Here is a 14,737-nt window from a genome sequence, read left to right as displayed (position 1 = left end):
TTCAAGCCTTTAAGATTACAGACCCTGCATCTTTTGATAGCCAGGCACCATCTGAATAAAACTGTTGAGGTTTCTTCACCACATTTGCTTACGCACCCACCCATTTTGTCTTCAGCAATCGTATTGGGAAGGTGAACATCACAGAATGCCAGGTTATTAGAACAAAGTGTTCTTGCACTGAGGGAGAATTTGAGCGGAGGCCCAATATCTGTCTTGTACCTTAATACTTAACATATAAATATATGCACAAAGACCTATATCCCTATCATTATATATTAATATATTTTTAAATATACATACTTATATTTATACCTCTATAAATATCTTTTGCTTCCTACTTCTTTCCTCTAGATATTTTTTTTTCTTTTTTAATTTGGAAATTGAATGTGATAGTCATTACTTTTCAATATGTCCTTTCTGGCATAGTGGACTAAGTGACTCTCCAGTTCAAAATGACCAATACCAGTTCACTTAAACCTACTCTATGTGTCTTAAGAGTTCCATTTAATTTTTGACAACTTCCAACTGTCCTTTATTCATACTGTGTACACTCCACCTTCTGATTACTAAGGGATATTAGCTGTTGCTTCTTTTTGACTCATGCCACACGGGGGAATAAAGGCCCTAGACGCTGTACTCCAATTATGTCATAAATGCCAACTCTGCTTTGAGGCGGTAGATCTTCATCAGGCATATTCTGAGTGCCTTTCAACCTAATGGGCTCATTGTCCAACGCAATGATCAGACACTATTCTGCTGTGATCCGTTGTTTGCCCACAAGTTGATAGCCAGATCCTTCTTAGTTTGCCTTAGTCTAGAAGTTCCACTGACCAATGTCCCCATAAATGACCAATGAAATATGAGTGGCATAGCTTTGAGCATTATAGCAGCACATTAGCCACTATAGTGCCACCCACTAACAGAAATGGTAAGCCAATGATTTTAAGCCATGACAATTTCTCCTGAGCAGCATTAATACAAAAGTAAAGCTCATTTTTCGTCCCAGATTAGGATGCCATTTTCAGAAGAGAGGGAATAAATCCATGTCTTTTTCCTTTTTCTCTTACTGATATGTACAAGTGTTCTTCTCCTCCTGCTGAGGCGGCCTTCACAGACTGAGGTTTACCTAGTCTTTACCCAGCTCTACCTTACCCAGCTCTACCTTACCCCAGCTCTACCTTCTATACTCAATATTTCGCTGTCTTGCCAGCATCAACGTTCCACTTCTCTTATCTTAACCATACGGTTTCCTTTGGAGGAAATCTGTGATTTTGTGGAAAATGACTTCCTGCTTCCCATTCAAGATTGGAATAAATGATCTAGACAAAGCCAAACAGTATATTCCATACCCTTGACTGTAGCAATTGATTCAAGGGTAGGCATATGCATTAAGCAGATCATACTGTGATTATTGAGGGTTTCTAGGAATGCTGGAACAAAGTTGCTCTCTCTGACACACAAAAAGGAAGCATATGGCCCCAGAAGCTGTGAGTAGCCATCTTGGGAGCAGGATTGGAGCCAGCCTAAGGAGGAAGCTGACATGAGAGATGGAAAGAACCCAGAACTTTCGGATACCCTTGAGGCATTGGATCAAACCTCATCTAAACGCATCCCTATCTCTGAAAATTTTAGTTATGTGAGCTGATACTTTTTTTTTAACTGTATTATTAGCCTAAATTTTTTCCTTTCAGTAAATGCAGTAATTGCTGCAAGAAGGAGCAATTAGGGTGATGTCAGTTGTAGGTAATGAAGACTATTCTTTTGGACAAGATCAAAAAAGAGGATTTTATGTTGGGAAGGTACTTTCAAATGTTGTAGAAAACAGCATATCATCAGAGGTTGGTCTGGAGATTCAGCCTGGGATTCTTCCAAGAATATCCCTGATGCCACACATAGAATGTCAAAGTTCTTTCATGATTACATTCTGAGTCTTCTAACTTGTTTTTTATTTACTCATCATCTAGAAGCTATGTGGGGAGGGGGACTGGTAGAGTTGCCGGGTAAGCGTTAGACTACTAATCACAAAGTGGGGAGTTCAAACCCAGCAGCCTCTCCAAGGGTAAAAGATGTGGTCTCTGCTCTCACAACCTCAGAAATCCTACATAGTCAATACGAGTCAGAATTAACTTAATGGCAGTAGATATAACACATGAAAATAATTGTATTATAAAATTTAATAAATAAATAGCTTAATATGTAAAGGTCAAAGGGGTTCATTAGAAGTAAGATTCGTGTTTGCTTCGGCAACACATGTGCTAAAATTGGAACGATACAGAGAAGATTAGCATGGCCCCTGCGCAAGGATGACACGCAAATTCGTGAAGCGTTCCATATTAAAAAAAAAAAAGAAGATTCATTTTTCATAATGTCAAAGAAGAGGGAAACTTTATTTCTATTTCACAAATCTTCCTGTAGCCCTTAGCTGTGCCAGACAGCGAGGGGGAACAAAGGTAAAACAGTCTATGCCTTCAAGAATACATCCATGAGAAAGGTGATGGCAACATATGTACACATGTACTTGACACAATTGAGGTATGGATTGTTATAAGGGCTGTAAGAGCCCCCAATAAAACGATTAAGAAAAAAAAAAAGAATCCTATGGATGTACCTGCTAATCTTTACAGAAAGGTTGTACCAATTTAAGCTCATTACCAATGTAACTTTCATCGTTTTTGCTAAAGAAAAGAAAGAATATATCCAATGTCACAAAGATTAGATTAAGGGCTGTGTTAGGCCAGGTTGCCTAGAGAAACAAATCCAGTGACACTCACATATGTATAATTCAATTCACTGCCATCAAGTCGATGCTGACTCATAGCAACCCCCTGTGGGTTTACAGGTGTAGAAAGCCCAGTCTTTCTCCCTCAAAGCTGCTGGTGATTTCGAACTTCCAACCAAGGGTATCACAGTCCAACCCATAACCACTGCACCCTCAGTGCTCCTCATCTAAATATAAGAAAGAGCTTTATATCAAGAAGTAATTATATATCAAGAAAGCATCCCTTCCCAGTCCAACTCAAGTCCATGGGTCTAATACTAGTCCATAAGTCCCTCTTCAGACTCACACAGCCACATTCAATGATGCAGAATGCAGGAAGATCACAGGCCGGTGGGTGCAGGGTCCTGTGGATCCAAGGTCAGTGGAAACATGGCAGGACTTTGGCGGCTTTCAGGGTGGCCAGCCAACAGGAAGGAGAAGGGGGAGAGAGAGACATGGAGGGCCTCAGCTTATAAGAAGGCCATACCCCAAGGACACAGCATCAGGCTGTGACCTGAGTGATGGGGTTGACTCCACCCTTAGCCAGGAGTGTCTAGTTGACACAGATGTAATGACCACAAGGCCTTTAGTGTGATTATTAAGAATAGATAGTTCGAGTTGCCATTCTGGTGGTTCCCAGATGCTGTTGAGTTGGTTCTAATTCATAGCTACCCTCCACACAACAGAACAAAGCACTGTCCGGTTCTGTGCCAGCCTCACGATCATTATTATGTTTGAACCTGTTTATGAATTCACCACTGTTGATCCATCTTGTGGAAGGTCCTCTTCTTTCTCGCTGACTTTCTGCTTTGCCCATCATAATGCCCTCCTTCGGGTACTGGTCACTCCTGGTCATATGTCCAAAGTACATGAGATAAAAATCTTGGATTCTTCGCTTCTAAGGAGCACATTGTTACACTTCTTCCAATACTGACTGACTTGTTCTTGGAAGCACGTGGTCAATGCCATATTCTTCTCCAACACCATAATCAGATTGTATCAAGTCTTCTCTGGTTTTCCTTATGCACTATCCAGCTTTTGCATAAAAACACCATAGCCTGACAGGAAGGGTTAGTCTCACCCTTAGGAAACTGTTTCAATGTGTCTCCATGGACAATGGAGTACTAAGGCCACATAGTCATGAGGCATACCCCAACCGTGGTGGTCACTGGGCCCTGGACACTTCTAATCTCTTCTCATCTGCAGTGGTGTGTATCCCAATCATGATCTTGTGATGAATTGATCTGTTGCTGATTATGAATTTGTGGCTGTTCCCTTTGTGGTCCATGTTCTACTAAAGTCACCTGACTGTGACTCTTCCAGTACCATTCTGGTCTCCCTTAGTCATATAATTTGTCTTTTTCTTTGTCCGATTTAAGAATTAATAAATAGTCCTTAAGTACAGATTGGGGACCTAAAACCCATCTGTAGGCAACTGGACATCCCCTTATAGAAGGGTCACGGGGAGGAGATGAGCCAATCAGAGTGCAGTGTAGCAACAATGAAACATACAACTTTCCTCTAATTCTTAAATGCTTCTTCCCCCTAACTATCATGATCCTAATTCTAACTTACAAATCTGGTGAGACCAGAGGATGTACACTGGTATAGATAGGAACTGGAAACACGGAATCCAGTGTGGATGATCTCTTCAGGACCAGTGGTGAGAGTGGCGATACCGGGAGGGTGGGGTGGAAACGGGGAACCGATTACAGGGATCTACATATAACCTCCTCCCTCGGGGAAGGACAATAGAAAAGTGGGTGAAGGGAGACGTCACACAGTGTAATAATAATTTTTAAATTATCAAGGGTTCATGAGGGAGGGGGCAGCAGGGAGGGAAGGGAAAACGAGGAGCTGATGCCAGGGGCTTAAGTGGAGAGCAAATGTTTTGAGAATGATGAGGGCAATGAATGTACAAATATGCTTTACACAGTTGATGTATGTATGGATTGGGATAAGAGTTGTATGAGCCCCCAAGAAGGTGATTTATTAAAAAAAAAAGTTGTCCCTTATAAAGTTTTTTCCCCTACAACTTTGCTGTCAGTTTGTTGTACCGTGGTGGCTTGTGTGTTGCTGTGATGCTGGAAGCTATGTCACTGGTATTTCAAATGCCCACAGCATCACCCAAAGTGAATGGGTTTCACTAGAGTGAGAATAGACTACAAAGAAGGAATAAGCTGTCCGCTTCTGAGGAATTAGCCCTGAAAACCTTATGAATAACAGGGAAATAGTGTGTAAGACAGTGTCAGAAGGTGAGCCTCTCCGGTCAAAAGGCACTTAGCGCTGCCTTCCCAAAGTGAGTTGAGCGTAATGACGAAGACGGAGGAAGGCCTTCAGGACCTTCATTTGCTGATGGGGCATGGCTCAAAATGAGCAGGAACAGCTGACAACATCTGTTAGTAATTGGAGCTTGCAATGAGAGGGAGCGTGAAGGAGAGGACCTTGAACAAGATGAACTGACAGTGGCTGCAACAAAAAGCTCCTATGAAACAGGAGTGTGAGCACGGTGCACAGGCCAGGCAGTGTGTCACTCTGTTGTACACAGGTCCACCTGAGTGGCAATGGGCTCAATGACACCTGGCAGCAACAAGCATTTTTTGTAATAAAAGAAAATGCTGTGGCTTGGCCCAGGTGTACCTCAAGGTCAAAGTGACGTCTTTGCTTTTTAATATTTTGAAGATAACTTTTGCTTAGATTTGCCCAATGTAATTTCTTAACTGCTTCTGTGGACATTGGTTGTGGCTTCATGACCACTTCAACCATTTCTCCACTTATGATGCTGTTGCTCATTGGTCCATTTGTGAGGTTTTTGTTTTCTTTATGTTGAAGTGCGATCTGTTTTTGACCTTCATCAGCAAGTGCCTCTCGGCCTCTTCACTCTCAGCAAGCAAGTCTGTGTCATCTGTAGGTTGCAGGCAGTTCATGAGTCTTCTCCTCCTCCTGTCGCTTAGTCTGACTTCTCAGACTATTTGCTCAGCACACAGATAGAATAAGTATGATGAAATTATACAACTTTGACACAGACCTTTCCTGATTCTAAACCATGTACTTCCCTCTTGTTCTGCTTGGAAGACTCCTCTTGGTTGGTGTACAGGTTCCTTATGAGCACAGTAAGTGTTCCAGAATTCCCATTTTTTTATATTACCCATAATTTGTTATATTCTTTATAGGTGAATGCCTTTGCAGAGTCAATAAGCTTAGAGAAGCATCTTTCTAATACCCATCATCAAGATTCATCTGACATTGGAAATGATATTTCTCATTCTGTGTCCTCTCCTGAACTCAACTTGAATTTTTGACAATTCCTTATTGCTGTGTTGCTGTAAATGCTTTTGAGTTATCTTCAGCAAAGTATTACTTGTGTGTGATAATACTGATATTGTTTGATAACTTCCATATTCTGTTATAGCACCTTTTTTTGGGAATGGGTATGCATATGGATCTCTTCCAGTCAGTTGACCAAGTAGCTGCCTTCCAAATGTCTTGGCATAGATGCATTAATGCTCCCAGTACTGTGTTAGTCTGGGTAGACTAGAGAAACAAATTCATAGACAATCATATGTGTTTAAGAGAGAGTTTTATATAAAGGGTCTTAGTAAATTAACAAAGCATCCCAACCCAATCCAGTCCAAGTCCATAAGTCCAATATTAGTCCATATGTCCGATACCAATCTATAAGGTCCTCCTCTTCAGACTCACAAATACAGGCAATGATGCCAAATGCAGGAGGATCACAGGCCAGTGGGTGGGAAGTCTTAGAGATCCAGGGGCATTGTAAGCATCTCAGTGCTGGCAGGGTTCTCCATGTGGCTTCTCCAGGTCCAGGGTTCTAGCTGCATCAGGGTAGGCCCATGTGGCTTCTCCAGCGCAGGGCACTAGTGTAGTTCCATGTGTCTTGTCAGCTGCAATGTCTCCCAGGGAGTGAGCACAAAGAGCCTGTCTCCTGCCTCCAAGCAAGGAAGCACCGGAATTCCCAGAATTCTCAGGGGAAAGCCATGCCCACACTGAGGCCTCATTGGCTATGAACCCAGTGACAGACTAGATTCCACTCCTTCACTCTTAATCCTCTCAAGTCTCAAATTGACACCAGATTATGTTAACTACCACACAGTACTGTATCTGTTTGTTGAAACATTTCATTGGGTATGCTGTCAATTTCCCCCTAGTGCCTTTGGCACAGCTTGAACTTCTTCCTTCAATACCATTGGCTCTTTTAAAACTTTTCCTGAGGGGGAGTTTATTGTAGCTCGGCATTTACATGAATGTGTGCACCCCAAACCAGGAAATCACTTTTTAAAAAAATAATTAAATACTTTTATTGGGGGCTCTTCTCTTATCACAATCCATACAATCATCCATTGTGTCAAGCACATTGGAACATATGCTGCCATCATCATTTTCAAAGCATTTTCTTTCTACTGGAGCCCTTGATGTCAGTTCCTCATTTTCCTCCTGCCTCCCCTACCCTCCCTCCTTCCCTCATGAATCCTTGATAAGTTATAGATTATTATTTTCATATCTTACATCGTCTTCTGTCATCCTTCACCCACTTTCTGTTGTTTAGCCCCCTGGGAGGGGGTTATATGTTGGTCCTTGTGATTGATTCCCTCTTTCCCCCTTATCCTCCTGAATACCATTGGTTCTTGATGTTTGTAGTTGGTAAGAAAATGCTATACTGAAAATATGCTATGCCGTAAGATTCCAGTGATGGATAAACTAGTTGGGAGAAATGGGAAAACAAGGACTCATTGTTCTCATTTGCTCTAAGTTGTGAAGAACAGATTCTGCTTCAAATTCCTGCCCTCAATGATTCCTACAGCAATCTGTCCTTTTCTTTCTTGGCAGTTACTTACAGCTCATATTTTTACATTTACTTGCATGTTTACTCATTGTCTACCTCAGTAGGCTATAGATTTCATTTAGTGTACCCCATAGTCTTCTCTGATTTGTTCTCCACTATATTCCAGCACATGATTTTTTTATTATTACCATATATACCTGTGTATAAGCCAAGTTTTTCAGCACATTTTAATGCAGTTTTTGTGGTAAAATTAGGTGCCTCAGCTGATATTTGGTCGGCTTATACTTGCGTATATACGGTAATCATTTTATTGGGAGGCTCTTACAGATCTTATAACAATACATAACTCAATTGTATTAAAAACACTTGTACATACACTGCCATTATCATTTCCAAACAGTTTCTTTCTACTTGAGCCCTTGGTATTGGCTCCTCTTTTTCCCCTCCCTCCCCACCCTCTCCCCTTTATGTATCCTTAATCAATTATATATTATTATTGGTATTTTGTATCTTACACCATCCGTTGTCTACCTTCACCCCACATTTCTATTATTTGTCCCCCTCAGGGGGCTATATATCTAACCTTATGATCTATTCTCTCCCCCCTCCCCCCACTCCTACCCTCATGGCATTGCTACTCTCACTACTGTTCCTGAGGGTTTATCTGTCCAGGATTCCATGAGTCAAGGACTCTTATCTGTACCAATGTACATGCTCTGGTCTAGCCAGATTTGTAAGGTAGAACTGGGTCATGATAGTAAGGGGAAGGAAGCATTCAGGACCTAGAGGAATGTTGTGTGTTTTGTTGGTGCTTTACTACACGTTGGCTGACTCATCCCTTCCTTGTGACCCTTCTGTGAGGGGATGTCCAATTGTCTACAGATGGGCATTGGGTCTCCACTCCAACTCCCCTCATTCGCATCAATATAATTGTTTGTTTTGGATATTTTGGTACCTGATACCAGATCCTGTCTGCACCTCATGATCACCCACGCTGGTGTGCTTCTTCTATGTGGGCTGTGTTAAGAATGGTTAAGTACACAACTCTTAGCTGAAAAGCTGGAACTTTGAGCTCACCCATGGGTACCTTGGAAGACAGGTGTGGTGATCTGCTTCCAATGTTCTGAGCCTGGAGGACCCTGGGGAGCAGTTCTACTCCCACATGAGATCGCCATGAGTTGAAATCAACTTGTCAGCAATGAACAACAACAACAAATAGGGCTTACATAGTCAAAGAAGAAGCACGGGTATGTCCCCCACGTACCATGTCTGCTGTAATCAGAGAAGGTAGGTAGATTTGTATGGAAGGAGAATGCAAATAGGAGAGTTTAGAACAATTGTAGTGTGCTGAACGCCAAAGCAAGGGGGTCTCTTAATTCAGAACACTTCAGGGAATCATCACAAAGTTTTCTATGGATTCTCAAGCAGAAGGTCATTGTTTCAGAAGGAAGCATAAGGAAAAGAGCAGAAATCATTCATATTCATAGGTCAAAAGAAAAACAAAAAAGAAAGAGATGCATGTATTAGCAATGTAGTCTGGTGTGTGTGGTACGTGAATTTGGATTTATTTTTTAATCTCTTTTTAGTAAACATGCTAATTAGACTGTTGATTTGCTTGAAAATACAAGATCCTCAAGCAAGATAGAAGCTTGTTTCTTTTTTGTGTGAAAGTTGAGCTGGGATGCCAGCTCTTTGTATTTTAAGTTAAAGAGGGAAACCTAGACCTGCCCCTTAAGGATGCCGCTAGGAGGTTGCTCATACTTACCTTGGTTGGGCTTAGTTGGATGGCGGTGAGCAGCGAGCTGAAAAGGAAACGCTAGGAAAAAGGGGGACATGGCTGTCAGAAGTAGAAAAAGTCTCTGTCGTAGTCAGTGGGATTATTTTCTGATAATGAACAATTTCTGGGGCTAATTTACTCCTATTAATTAAAAAATAATATTGATGGCTATTACTGGCTAAACTTGTAAAACTTGCTTTGTTCTTCACATGTTATTTTAAAAAGGAAATGAAATTTGGCAAGTTAAAACTGTTAAGGGCAAAAGAGCGAACACGCGTGAGAGAGCAAACCATTCTAATCTTATTGATCATAACTGTCTTGGAAAACTATATTTAAAGAATAAATGAAATACCCGGAAAAAAAAGATAAACTAAGTTTACGTGCTACACTTTTATGTCCCTATGTTCCCTTGGTAGCACAGTTTGTACACGACTGTTAACCTAAAGGTCGCCAGTTTGAACCCACCCGAGGGTGCCGAGAAGGAAAGGGCTAGTGATTTGCAACCAGAATGCTCCTCCAAATGGAGGGTGGTAAGACTTCATCTTGCATTTCTTGAAAATGCTCCCAAGAGCGCCTCGTCCTTGGGAAAGGACATCGTGACTGGTGACGACGCAGAAGGTCCACGTCAAAGAGGAAAACCCTTGATGAGACGGATTGAAAATGGTGCCTGAAACGATGCACTTAAACTTAAGAACAGTTGTCAGGATGGCACCGCACTAAGCAGGGCGTTGTTCTGTTGTACACAGGGTCCCCTATGAATCAGATTGGACCTGATGGCACCTAACAGCACAAGGTGACAGTTAGGCAACCCCGTGGCACAGTTCTAGTCTATAACACACGGGCACCATGAGTCAGAACTGACTTTTTTTTTTAATTGAAAGATCATTTTATTGGGGGCGCTTACAACTCTTATAACAATCCATACATCAACTGTATCACGCATATTTGTCCATATGTTGCCATCATTCTTTTCTAGACATTTACTTTCTATAGAGCCCTTGGTATCAGCTCCTCTTTTTTTCCCCTCCCTCTACCAACCCCCCAACCCGAACTGACTTCCGAAGTAACAAAAACAGCAAGAATAAGATAATTTTCCAACACATTTCTATTGATATTGTCAAGATCAAATATCAACATCTGATATTAATATTGCATGCATTCATTTCCCCCTCGATATCCTTTTTTAAAATGACAGCTCATTTCCAACTTAGAGCGTCATAATCAACTTTTCTAAAAGTTAAGAGCCGCCAATCAAGAGAAAGTGCCTCACGTTGTGTATGGGAGTTTTTCTGTGGCTGGCTCTGCACCAAGAATGCTGACAGAGAGAAGGTTCTTTGGAGAAGGTGGTGGGGATGGAGACTCTGCCCAGGCCCTGGTTTACAGGAACACACATTCACTGTCCTGACCAGCCCTGAATTTTAGTTCATTTTCCTGTACCTATTTATGCCACAGCCTGTTAATTGCCTCAGAGCAGAGAAAATGTTTCCTTTAAGAAGGTTAAACAAAGAGGTTATTGACATAAGTGAATTGGCTGAAGACAACATTATTAAATAAAAGGCACTTATTTAAACACCAAATTAATCATTTAAAGGCAAATTAGGGGTCATAGCACCTCCTAAATAAATAATATTAACCAGTAATGAGATATCCATTTTAGATTATAAGCATACTTTCAGGTTAGGCGGCTGGTTGAACTCTGTCTTAGCTTTCCAAGTTGATCCAGAGGTCATAATTACATGAATTTTTTTAAAATGTCAATATTTTAAGCTACAGTTCATTCATAATATGATGTCTTTTTTTTCAATAAAAGAATAAAAAAAAAAGCCTGGTGGTGAAACCGCCCCTTTAACCAAACAAAAGAAAAAAACTGTGTTTGGAGGGGAGACCTCAGAGTGGAAATGGCTGTAGGTACTGGATTTACCACATAGGTGGGTGCATGGGTTCTTGCCATTGTGGATCTACCTAGGTCACTGATAAGACTAATATTTTAGCTCCAGCCACAACTTTAAGTAAGCCTTGGTGACTCAAGAGATGCTCTGTGAATTTGATTGTCAGGGTGGGAGTGGTGTCACCAAGGCTGCCTGATATATTCCCATGCATTTCCCCCTTCCAGCCAGAGAGGCTACCACCTGCCTACTCCCATTCAGCTGCACACCTTTGTCACAGAACGCCAGCAATGGCCATACTGTTTCCCACCAGTGGGCTCGCAAAGATGATGCCCGTGGACTGCTGACAGGTACTAGAGAGCCGTGTGCCAGGCTCTTCCATAAGGAAACCCAACCCACGCCAGGGGTTTTGTTCAACACAGGGCTGCGATTTTGTTTGCAGCCAGTCAAGAGTTAGGAGGAAGTTTAAGTTTAATCAACTTTGACATTAGTCCAACCCTGATGGATCTGATCAGCCGCTGATCCAGGAGATTCCACTCGTAGCAGGATATTTCCTATGTGTTTCTGAAGGAGGCGGAGAAGACTCCCAATGAACGACAATGGGGATTGGTGCATAAACGGTTCTTCCGGCTATACCAGTTGTCTGGGCTTTGCACATTTTATCAATGAGTGCCATTCATCTCGTCTTACTGCCGTTCCTTGTTTGGCCAATGTGTGACTTCCAGTCCAGCCTTCATAGCTTGGAGATAGCTGTTTGAAACATTATCCAATCAGATAAACCACAGTGTCTCTACCATCTCTGAACTGAAATGGTGGTCGCTTCCAAATCTCATTCTCCTTCAATCACATGACTTCCCTTTCTTTTTCACACGAAGACAAGAGAGCCTGCTTATGACAAAGTGCACGTCAGAAAAGACGCAGCCCTATGCTGTGGGTGGGCCACATCATTTAAGAGTCTACAAGCTGATGGCCCCTCCTTTACGACGTTAGAGAGCAGAAACAGTAAAGGGGAAAGTTGGCCAAGCAATCCTGACACCGCTCATTAACTGGGAGACAGAAAAGATTTGTCTGATTCCTTCAGGTCCTCTCTCCCAACGTCCCCGCTCCACACCTCCCACCCTCGCCCCAATCCCCGACATTTAGACTCAGAAAGAAAGGCATTCTGTGTTTAAGGTTAATCAAGTTTCAGAACAATTTTTTTTTAACCAACTGGAATCACACTAATCTTTTTTCTTCCTCTAATGTGTGGCTGTTGAAATCCTCAGCTGTGATAAATTAAGCTACTTATTAATCTAATTATCGTACATTCATTCTAGAAACTTTCATGTGACTTGAAAAGGCTATTCAACCTTTTCCCTCCCCTCCTAGAAAGGGCTCAACCTTGCACCAATTAAGATCATTCTGCAGCAAGGCTTTAAGAAAGCGTTCTCTAATCACCCAATGGAACATGGAGCAGTGGAAAGCGAACTCAGAGGAGCGCTGGGAAAAAGCGTAGCATTCCTTTCTGCCTGCCAGCTTGTATGGTTTCATCGCACACGGGAGCCAGACTTCGTTTTCCTGTTTAGTTGTTCCGTCTCTGACCTCCAAATAAAGTCCAAGTAATTACTGAGCAAATAAAGTTGCAGCATGCGTTTTAAAAATCAATTGCCATTCTTGGACTATAGAAATGCAACAATGCAAAGATTTGCTGGAAAATGCCCACTGCCAACCATATGAGCTAAACCCTGTATCGTATCTGTACAATAGTGTCGTTTTGACCCCCAAAGCTCACGTATTTACTATGCAGATTTTAAAAGGCTTCTTTTTTTTTAAAAGACTTCTTTTATGAGTTACCAATTGATATTAAAATGTCCTCATCCTAATATAGGTTCAATTTAGGATTTAAAATATGTTGCACATGTATCATATCTTAAACACCCATTCATTACCAAATGCCTTACTTACTTTCTTTTTTTAATGATGGCATACACGGAGCTATTTTACATTCAGATTAAACTGGCTATTAATTTGAATGCAAAGTAGCTCCATGGACGGGCTGCAGTTTCAATGACAGGTTTGCCCCAAGACAGAATGTAGGAACAAGTCAACATGGGTAAGTCCAGGCGGTTTGTACCCGCTCGTGCCTAGCAAGCTTGCTCACTGTGGCTAGTTTTATTTGAAGTGAAGATTAAAAGAGTGGAATTATAAAGTATAATTACATTTTATTGAAACTCCAGAAATCAGAAAAAATTCAGCAGGAAACTTTTAGTGAAACAGGATGTGTTGTCATTATCATTAAAAGATAAAAGTTCCATACTGTTTTTATCTGTTTATTTGGAAGAAATCCAGCCTTTACAGTTATGCAGGAAACAAAAAAAAGGGGGGGGGATTCAGGAGTAATTATTAAAACTGTGTGATTTGTTATCTCAGCTACTGTCTTTCCAAATGGTAATGCGATATCAGCGGTTGCAGACGGTCGCTGATTTCCTCTATTAGTAAACAAGTACTTTGGAGACCTGTGTGAGGCACTTTAAGCTCGCTACTCCCCGAAGTGCTGTCAGGCTTAACTACTAATCCATGGTATTTCAGAGCACTGGAAATTCATCTTTATAAAACCTGAACAAAAAAGGGAAAAAAGCCTGGAGGGCATGAGCTCCCTCTGGTGAGACAAATGACATGTTCATTTATTAATGAAACAATAACCCTGGAAAGAGGATCAAAGCACATTCCATCCTCACTTTACAAGCCCCAATTTTCTCAGGCCAAACCATTTAATTGAGCCATGACAATGGAATACTTAATTGTTGCCTTAAAGTTTTGAAGAAGCTCCTTCGTCATGTCAATGTGCATTGCAGGGTTATTATCCAAATATAATGCAGCCGGGTTGAAGCTGGTAGCATTTGATTCATTCTACACCGGGGGAACCTTTAGCCGGCGGAAAGGGTGTCTTCCTGGATGTGCTTGCCAGCGTTCCCCAGAAAGGTACCCTGCTCTTGTGCTGTTTTTCACGCCTGCCCGAAATGGCCCAGCACGGTTACCTCCTCACGATGAACTAATGCACCTGGTTAGCAGGTGACTTGACACGCACGCTGGAGCTGGGACACGATGAACCGCAGTGGGGAGTCTGTCCCAGAACCCAGACGTTTAAGAAGATTAGGACTATCCAGCATAGAGCCCATTGGACAGAGCATCTACATCTGGAGACGAGGAAGAGACAAACTCACCTACCTCCTTATGGGTAGGTATTTGGAAGTGATGATCATGAAGAACGCCCTTTCCTTCCACCACACACCACTCAGTGTACGCTCGCGCGCGCTCTCTCTCTCTCTCTCTCTCTCTCTCTCTCTCTCTCGCTCATACATACAAGCACACAGCCACACAGAGAAATAAAAATAGAACCAAATGGTTTTCATTGAACTCTTCCCCATTAACCTTGGATCTCACCACAACATTCCAGTCTGATCTTGTTTGTTGTTTGTTTATGTTTGTGCACGTTTGGGGGATTTGCTTGACTGTGCCATTCTTCAAAGACC

At 41.8% G+C, this 14,737-nt stretch overlaps 1 long non-coding RNA gene and 1 other non-coding gene across 2 annotated transcripts in view; both read left to right on the top strand.

The window, feature by feature from the left end:
- LOC123521468 overlaps positions 1-14,737 on the top strand; it is a 109,766-nt gene that overhangs the window by 13,638 nt on the left and 81,391 nt on the right. The window lies entirely within an intron of this gene.
- Positions 2,232-2,338, top strand: LOC115868807. Its single transcript, XR_004045784.1, has one exon. It is a non-coding gene; the product is annotated as a U6 spliceosomal RNA (small nuclear RNA).

Source organism: Echinops telfairi, unplaced genomic scaffold, assembly GCF_000313985.2.
Source record: "Echinops telfairi isolate 266 unplaced genomic scaffold, ASM31398v2 ScPeMD7_18;HRSCAF=68, whole genome shotgun sequence".
NCBI classification, from domain to species: Eukaryota; Metazoa; Chordata; class Mammalia; order Afrosoricida; family Tenrecidae; genus Echinops; species Echinops telfairi.
The sequence above is the reverse complement of the archived record's forward strand: the minus strand, read 5'-3'. Positions and strand labels throughout refer to the sequence as shown.